The 9249-nt window shown below is 40.8% G+C and overlaps 1 pseudogene; it reads left to right on the top strand.

Annotated features, from left to right (window-relative positions):
- Window positions 1-5341: 5341 nt before the first annotated feature.
- Window positions 5342-9249, top strand: part of LOC107597666 (sarcosine dehydrogenase, mitochondrial-like) — a 65656-nt pseudogene continuing 61748 nt past the window's right edge.

The raw sequence follows: 9249 nt of genomic DNA, 5'->3' as shown, positions 1-9249 counted from the left end.
GAATGAGTTCGCGCGAGAGAACATAATCTTTTAGTTTTATGTCGGTTTGAACAATCAGGATAAGCACAAGTACGTACCATTTTGATTAGCCGTCGTACCTACAATGTTTGTGCACTGTGTAAACAATGAGTGACGTATACTCGCGAGTGATCACTTCCGGCGCTTGCGTAAACTATGCCAGAGCGCGTACACACCTCACGCACCGGGTGCCGTGTGCGCGCCCAAAAACAGTTGGACATAGTGGTGTATTAGAGGTAAAAAATTATATAAATACTGTTCGGTTTCTGGCACAAACCGATCGTTTCGTGTCTTAGGGCATCAATGTGTCGTCACGAGCCGCAGGGTTTAATTTGGATTTGTCTGTGCATGTTTTTTTACTCTCATAGATTTTGTTACCATTGCCATGCATTATAAGACTGATAGACTGCAACGGTTAAAGTTAAAAATCATCATTTGTGTTCTACTGAAGAAACAAAGTCACCTACATCTTGGATGCCCTGGGGGTAAGCAGATAAACATCAAACTTTCATTTTTGGGTGAACTATCCCTTTAACTTCCAGGAGGGACAATAAAGACTTCTTTATGTCCAGCTGCTAGCTCTGCTGCAGTTCTATCGCCATCTATTGGTTAGAGTACAAATGTACAAGTACAAAAAGGTTTGGTTTTCTAGAGTGCCCATATTTTGAGCGAGTAATTAACTAGGACTTTTTTCAAATTATTTGGTTGCACTTTATTTTAAGGTGTCCTTGTTACAATGTAATTATACATTAAAGTACTGAGTAATATTAATTAACTACATGTACTTGCTTTATTATTATAGTTAGGATTAGGGTTTGGCTTAGGGTTACTTGCATGCAATTATGCATAATGTATTGTTATTATAATAGTAACTACATGTAACGTGTAACAAGAACACCTTAAAATAAAGTATTACCAATTATTTTTATTCACAAAAAGATTTGTTAGAAATAGGCTACATTAAAAACTAAACATTAACTGAAATAAAATAAATACATAAACTTATTTCAAATAGTTGCTAAAGGCAACATTTGTCATTTCGTTTAGTTTAAGTTGGAAGTACTAAAATATCTAAAACTAAATAATCTCAAACTGAAAACTAAAACTTAATAAAAAAAAATAGAGATGTTTAAAAAAAGAATAATATAAATGACAAAATAACCAAAGAAAATTACTAAAACTTTAACTAAAATTGAATGTAAAACATAAAATTATATTAGTATATCAATGATACTAAAATAACACTGGTGAGGGTGAATTTACAGTACATGCAGTAGCTTGTACGCAAAGTTCACAAATGTTTGAAGTAGTTTGAAATAGTTGTTCTCAATCCGAGTGACCTTCCTGACATTATTTACAAGTGTTTTCAGTTCCACATAAATTGTACATCGACAAGCACCACGGCAGTTTCTTCAGACATTAAGTACCAGACAGGAAACAATCAATACACATATAAAGGTAAATAAATTACTTTAAAAAATAAAACAATAATTGCAAGATATAGAAGCTCTTGTTAATGATACAGAGCCCTGAGTCACACATTACAGTAATACGGAGTAACTCTTTAAAATATAACTGTTTCTCTAACAATATTGAGGTGTTGAATGTGCAGACTGCTGCTTATTTGATTTAGATCAGTGCAGGGGTCATGTGCAAGTATAAGGGTTCAGCGTCTGTAAGAGTGACTTTCTCAGCTGAAGGCATCTCCCCTCATGACCCCAGTGATCCCTGTTTCATAAGAACAGCAAAGTCGCACTGCGTCTAGATTCGCATCTGAGTAGTTCGTTCTCAAATGACACACAACCGATGGCTTTGCAATGATTATTGAACAGAAACAGTCCTATCAGATGGTTTTTTTTTGCTCTTCTGTCTTGTGTAATGTCATGTCAAACTGTTAGCGTGTTATCCAATGTTCTAGTGCTCTGTAGGCTAAACACTGCTCTGACTTTTCAATAAATAATCTCCAGTGCCTTAAATAGCATTTTACAACAGTTTGTAAAATGCTATTTACTAAACCTCATCTGATTGGTTGTCTCAGATAGGCAAGGTGTCTGAAACAGAGAGTTTCCGAACTCCCCAGGATGTTTTTTGGGCTTGTATATAGAAATAGGTCAGCCAATAATGGTCACAGTTCATGGTATCTGGAAAACACTGTTGTTATTCTGTCAGTGACTTTGTGAAATTGTAAGACATTATATTAAAACACTCAAAAACACTTTATAGTGAGCATAACGCATTCCTAAAATGTATTTTTGTGTTAAATTAATAATCAAATTTGCAAGCTTATTTGCCAATTTTATATTCATGTTTGTGTTTTATAATGTGTGTTCGAAGTATAGATCTTTCACCACATAGTTTTAAGAGTTATATCCTATTATATTCCTCCTGTAATGCTCAATTATATTCTCAATATTTTCTAGGAGCAATGAAGCCTCCTATAATTCAGAATCCTAACAGTAGAGCAGATGTCTGAGATCAACCTTTCTGCTCTGAGGGAAAATTTACACTAGGGTTATTTGGCCGCTTGCAAACCAATGGATCTGAGCTGCAGGCAATGGGACGTTTAAGCTGCAGTGTGCACTAAACAGCACACAACGTCTGCAACAGCAAAACCATTTCTTGTGTTTGTTGTTTTTCCCTCGTGGACTTATTCATCTGACAGGTAAGCAATGCATGCATTGTTCTGGAACTCTCTGAAAAACCCTCAGGCTGCCTCAAAACCAGGTGCCTAGACAGCATTTTTTGGAATGACAGACTCCTTATTTTCTGATGTTTTGAAACGTCAAGGTAACTGATTGAAAACGTAAAGTAAGGCCACTTTTATCCCAATTTAAACGTTTCACACTTGTAATTCTAAATTACAAAAAATTACCGTAAAACAGTAATAAAAAATGACCTGTCTGACACTCATCGATATTAATTCTATTCGTAAAACGTTCCCATTCAGTCAGTCACGTTCTACGTTACGTCAGTGACTGACGAATTGGGATCCGTATGGAAAACGCCACTATTGCTGACCCCCTCCAGTGCCCTGCGGAAGCCGGCAAGTCCCCCCACACCAGCTGGGGTGGAAGATAGGACAGCGGCTAGGCAGAGGTGTCCGCCACTGCTGTTCCATACAGTGGTACATTGGATAACACTGGGAAAGCGTACCCAGTTGGGACGCTATGGAAGCCACATCCCGCACATAGGAGGTATCATGTGGAATTACACATATGGACTGGCCCAGGGCAGTACTACATATGGAAGTCTCTGCGGTAGACTCAACCCGCCTGGGGTGAGATCACTACACAGCAGAGATGGCAGTGAACGACTGCCAGGGAAAGACACGGGCTTACCGTGAGGGGAGCCGTACCGTGGAAGAATACACATGTGGGATCACCCGAAGGGGGAATCACTACACACGGGCACCTAGCCCAGCACAAGGGCTGACATTGGGCATGCACACGAGTGCTGAGCCTGGCGTCTGGCGCTCCGCCACGCCTGACCGCCGAGGGTGCGGGAGGAACTCCACCAGGGTTCGCCATGGGGAACTGATTGAGGAGCACAAAAGCGCACGTTTCCGGTCCGTAGAGGGGAATGGCGCAGCAAGCGTGATCGACACCGAGCAGGTCCGGTGTTACTGCCTACCTGAGGCGAGTACACGAGAGGACACGGGCTCTACACGGAGATTATTGTCAAGGGAGAATCGAGACATGAAAGTACGCGTCCTTGGGGTCGATCGCTGAAAAACCAATCGAAAGGACGGACGCACTGAAAGACGCGTCTCTGCGTCAGCCTGCTGAACGGGAGCTTGTGAAGGGCCCGGTTCAGTACGAGCAGGTCCAGGATCGGTCGTAACCCACCGCCTTTCTTGGGTACGATGAAGTATGGGCTGTAGAAACCCGACCTCATCTCGGCTGGAGGGACCGGCTGTATCGCGTCCTTCGCCAGCAGGACCGCGATCTCTGCACGCAAGACAGGAGCATCTTTGTCCAGCACAGAGGTGAACCGAATGCCCCTGAGCTTGGGCGGGCGCCGGGTGAACTGAATCGCGTAGCCGAGTCTGATGGCTCTCATGAGCCAGCGAGACGGCCTGGGGAGCGCTAACCAGGCCCACAGTGACCGAACTAGCGGGACCAGGGAGACCACCGACGTACCCGCAGTGGGGCAGCGAAGTGGAGCACAGGGACCCAACCCGGGAGGCTTCCGTGCGTCCCAGGGTGGGGTCTGAGTGCGCGGCGCGCCACTTACCTGGCTCCACGGCTGGGCAGGGGGCTCGTGAGGAGGCGTAGCGTCCTTGGACTGAACCCTGCTGCCCATTGGTGAAGGGAGAGGGCAGAAAAAGGTGCCTTCCAAGACTTAGTGACCTTCTCATGCACTTCCGGGAAGAATGGAACCGGTGGTGGCTGGCCTCCAGTGCAGCCCGACACTCTCAGCAGCCCGGGAAAGCATAGCGGTCAGCTCTGGATCTGACTCGGGCAACGCCACTCTACCTGATGGTGGCAGCGCAGCCGAATCCTCATCTCCAGAGCTTAGCTCGCCCTCCGATGCAGCGATCGACATCCTGTCCTCTGCCTGTGCCCCGCACAAGATGCTGGACCCCGCCCTGTCCGAGGACCCAGCACACTCGTCCGGAAGCACCAGGTGGTGCGATGTGCTTGAGGAATGAGAGGCCCGCGGAGACGTACTCGACGGGGAAGCTCTCACCGTAACCCTCAGGTCTCCCTGACCATGAACCGAAGTAGCCCTCCGAGAACCAGAGGAGCTAGAGCGGGGCATGGCAAGGGGGATACCCCCCCGTTTAATGAGGTGGTATCTAGACCTCAACATCACGATGGTCATATTCCCACACTGAGAACACGACTCATCCATGAGCGCTGCTTCAGCATGCTGTAAGCCCAAGCACGAGAGGCAGCGATCATGACCATCAGATGGAGGCAGGAAACGGAGATTCGTCCTGAGAAGGCTCGCCTCCGAAGCGAAAAGCTGATGTGCGTTTGCACACGCTCTCCTTTTATACCCGTGCTGCGGGGCGGGGTGCGCGTGGCGAAACACGCACGCCAACTGTCATTGGCTTGTTTAGTTTACACTCGAAAGTGATTGGGCTCTCGGGCGAGATCCCAATTCGTCAGTCACTGACGTAACGTAGAACATGACTGACTGAATAGGAACAGCTTGTAACATTCCAAAGAGAAAGGAAAATTTGAAATTGCGTCATATGACCCCTTTAATTAATTAACAAACAATGGCCCCAGCACTGAACTCTGAGGGACTCCTTTACAGTCCATTAACATTTTGTAATAAAAGTATGTGTTTATGGTCTTGTACCAGTGCAGGGGCCATGGCCTTCTTGGCCTGCCGACAGCTCCTCTCGCCCCTCTTCCATGCCACCACCCACTGCTATAGCTCCCAGTTTACACATACCACAGAGAAGAGCGTCCCCTATGAGAAGACCCTCAAACAAGAGGATGGCCTCAGTGGGCCCACCAAACCGCTGCCGAAGTCTGCAGATGTTGTGGTGATTGGAGGAGGAAGCCTGGGTTGCCAGACCCTCTACCACCTGTGTAAACTTGGCATGACCAATGTAGTTCTGCTGGAGAGGGACAGATTGACTGCAGGCACCGCCTGGCACATGGCAGGTATTGCACTTTGTTTACTTTGTGATTAGAGCTTCTTTCAGTGCTCCAAAAACTTAAAAAAGTAAAGGCAGAAACACATCAGTTTTGTTTCAGTGCATAATGTGTAAAAAAAGAACCTAGGTTGCATGTGTACAATGTAGAAAATGTAGTTAATGTTGCAAAGCAGATTTAATTCCTCACTTGTACAGTGAGTGTAGTTCAAGAGTTTACTCCATGAATAGGCTTGCAGAGTTTATTTTGTAACAGTTAAAGCCAAATCCTTGGGCATAGCAGTCTGTCAAATAATGGGCTCCAGCTCATCTTTTGAATTTTGTTTCTGTTTGTATAATACAATCTTTTTACCTTTTCACAGGACTTTTGTGGCAGTTAAGACCTAGTGATACCGAGGTGGAGCTGTTGGCTCACACTCGCAACGTGATCAGCTCAGAGTTGGAGGAGGAGACTGGCCTCGAGACGGGCTGGATCCAAAATGGAGGCCTGTTCATTGCTTCCAACAAGCAGCGACTGGACGAATACAAGCGCCTCATGTCGGTATGGCACAAATCCTAAACCACACATCTTGCCAAGATGGGACTGTGCAGTAAAATTGCAAAAACAAATGGTTTTAATAAGTGAATTGACTGTTTTTCTAGCCTTGCCTAGAAAAATCTATAATTTAGTAAACATAATGAATGAAGATTCATTATTAAAGATAACCTGATAAGTAAAATACTCATAGATTTTGCATTTCAGATGGGTAAAGCGTACGGCATTGAGTCATACATCCTATCACCTGCTGAGACCAAGGACCTGTATCCTCTGATGAATGTGAAAGATCTTTATGGCACGCTGTATGTGCCTAAAGACGGCACCATGGACCCAGCAGGCACCTGCACCACCCTCTCCAGAGCAGCCACTGCACACGGTGCCACTGTACGTCTCCATAGCCTTTACTTTTTTAAGTGATGCTTGATTTATTCTATATATAAGCTAATGGAGCACAGGGTGAATTACTGTATTGTAAGCCAGTGGTCTGGTTTAAGTTATGACTGAATGTATGAACCATATTGATATGCTTATCATTGATTACAGGTGATTGAGAATTGTCCAGTGACGGGTATCCAGGTTAAGGTTGATGATTTGGGTGTTAAGAGAGTGAAAGCGGTGGAAACTGCTCATGGGACCATCCAAACACCATGTGTGGTGAATTGTGCAGGTCAGAATTATGCAGACTTCACCAGCAGAGGGCAGTCTGTGATTGCGAAATGCCATTTAACACAAGCTGCTGTAAAAGTTTTTCAAAATATCAGTCACTTCTTATTTAATTAAATGATCCATTCTGAAAGCTGATTTTTAAATTATATATATGTCTAAATTACCTTAAAATGTAACAACACTCTTGAACATAGATGGGAAAAAAAACACATCTAAACACTTTTGAATGGTTATACTATTTTTAATTTTGTAATTTCATCTGAATATCAATGTTTGTGAGATTTACTCAGTTGAAAGAGTTTTGAGGTTAATTGATCTAATTTTTTGTCTTTTGAAAATAGTGTTCTGTGAAATGTCCCAAGTGGCATGTTGTTACTAGTGGTGTTATTTTTAAATGTAATATTTATTGTAATTAATGGGGTTATTATTTAATATTTCTTTGAATTAGATGTACATTTCAGACCACCCTTTGCTTTTATTAAAACCTATAAGCTAGTTTAGTGAAATCATTGGCTTTGCATTCATATTCACATATTTTCAATTAAAATATGGGAAATTAAATATGGAAATATGCATATACCTGTATAATCAAATAAATCATATAATGAATTTACCTTTTAGATGAATCTCATTTACTGGGATTCTGCTTTGCCTGTTATCAGTTACTCAATTATTCATATAAATGGTCAAATAAAAATTTTAAATAGAATAGTTTATTGAGTATTTTACACTAAATTACTCTGTAAAACATTCAGAAATATTACGTAATAAGAATTATATCAAACATCATTTATACATTCTGTAAAAGTATAGCCAAGTAGTGGGTAATTTTCTTATTATTTTAATATATTTTTATTTAAATGAGTGATTACTTATTGATTATTTTACGTAAAGGTTTAAATATTTTAAGTATTTCTAAAAATGGATTTCTTTATCAAATCTCATCAAATATTATACAGCAAAATCCTGTGTGTGTTTTTTCAGGTGTGTGGGCCACTAAGTTGGGGGAAATGGCAGGCGTCAATGTTCCTTTGATTGCCATGCACCACGCTTATGTCGTCACAGAAAGAATCGAGGGAATTCAGGTGAGCTTTCAAATGAGTCTCACTGTCCACAGCATAGATCTTTAGAATTCATTACACAGAACACAGCAGACACTCAGATTCACGTCAAGGAGAGAAATGCACATATTACAAAACAGTGAGGCGTTAATTTGCATAATTTATTCATACCATGGTGCATGCAGGGAAACAAAGTCCAGCATCCATTATTGATTGATATTAATGATTATACAAGAAAAAAAATTGCAGAACAGTTCCATCATTTTAGTATGCGATATTTTGGTTCAAAAGCACCTGCAGTCCAGTTTAACCATGTGCTGCAATAGCACTGCTCCATATTTAAATGAAGTTATTAGCATTACATTTAGTGCAAATATGCGTCCTATGTTTTAATTTAATGGAAAAGGTTTTTACATTTAGTCATTAAGCATTTTTATTCAAGTTATTACAAATTTAGCCACTTGCACCATCCAACTAGTGCTGCATTGATACTGCATTTTATATCTTGCATAAGTGTTTTTGTGTCTTTACAGTGTCTGTAGAAGACATGTGCTAATTTAAAAATGTTACCAAGGAAACCAAGGAATTGTACTAAAATGTGCTACCAAGGAAACCAAAGAAAATGACATGTGACAGACAAGCATCAGTTTAGAGTTGTGTGAAAATCATAAACAGATCAGTAATGTTTCACACTAGACTACTGTTTTTCAGCAGCCATGGAGTTACATTTATGTTTTTACATGCAATATTAAAGTATCATTATATATTATGAAGAAATTTTAAACATGTATACTGCTGTTTGGGATCAAGGTTTTTAATGTTTTTTAAAAATGTATTCTTGCGCTCATTAAGGCTGCATTTATTTGATCAAAAATACAGAAATAACAGTAATATTGGGAAATATCATTGCAGTTTAAAATAACGGTTTTCTATTTAATATGCTTTAAAATATAATTTATATCTGTGAAGCAAAGCCGAATTTTCATCAGCCATTACTCCAGTCTTCAGTGTCCCACGATTCATCAGAAATCATTTTAATATGCTGATTTATGATCAATGTTGGAATAAAAAGTTAAAAAGAACAGCATTTATTCAAAATAGAAATCAAAATAGAAAGACTTTACTATCACTTTTGATCAATTTAACACATCCTTGCTGAAAAAAAGAAGAATTTATTTCAAAAAAGGAAAGAAAAAAAGTACTGATCCCAAACCTTTGAACAGTAGTGTAATATTGTTACAAAATATTTCCATTTTGAATAAATGCTGTTCTTTTTAATTGTCTATTCATCAAAGAATCCTGAAAAATTCCCATGTTCGAAAAAATATTTAATAATATTGAAAGCTAAAATATGT

Source organism: Sinocyclocheilus grahami, unplaced genomic scaffold, assembly GCF_001515645.1.
Source record: "Sinocyclocheilus grahami isolate Dianchi unplaced genomic scaffold, SAMN03320097.WGS_v1.1 scaffold234.1, whole genome shotgun sequence".
NCBI classification, from domain to species: Eukaryota; Metazoa; Chordata; class Actinopteri; order Cypriniformes; family Cyprinidae; genus Sinocyclocheilus; species Sinocyclocheilus grahami.
This window is presented reverse-complemented; position numbering and strand designations above follow the sequence as displayed.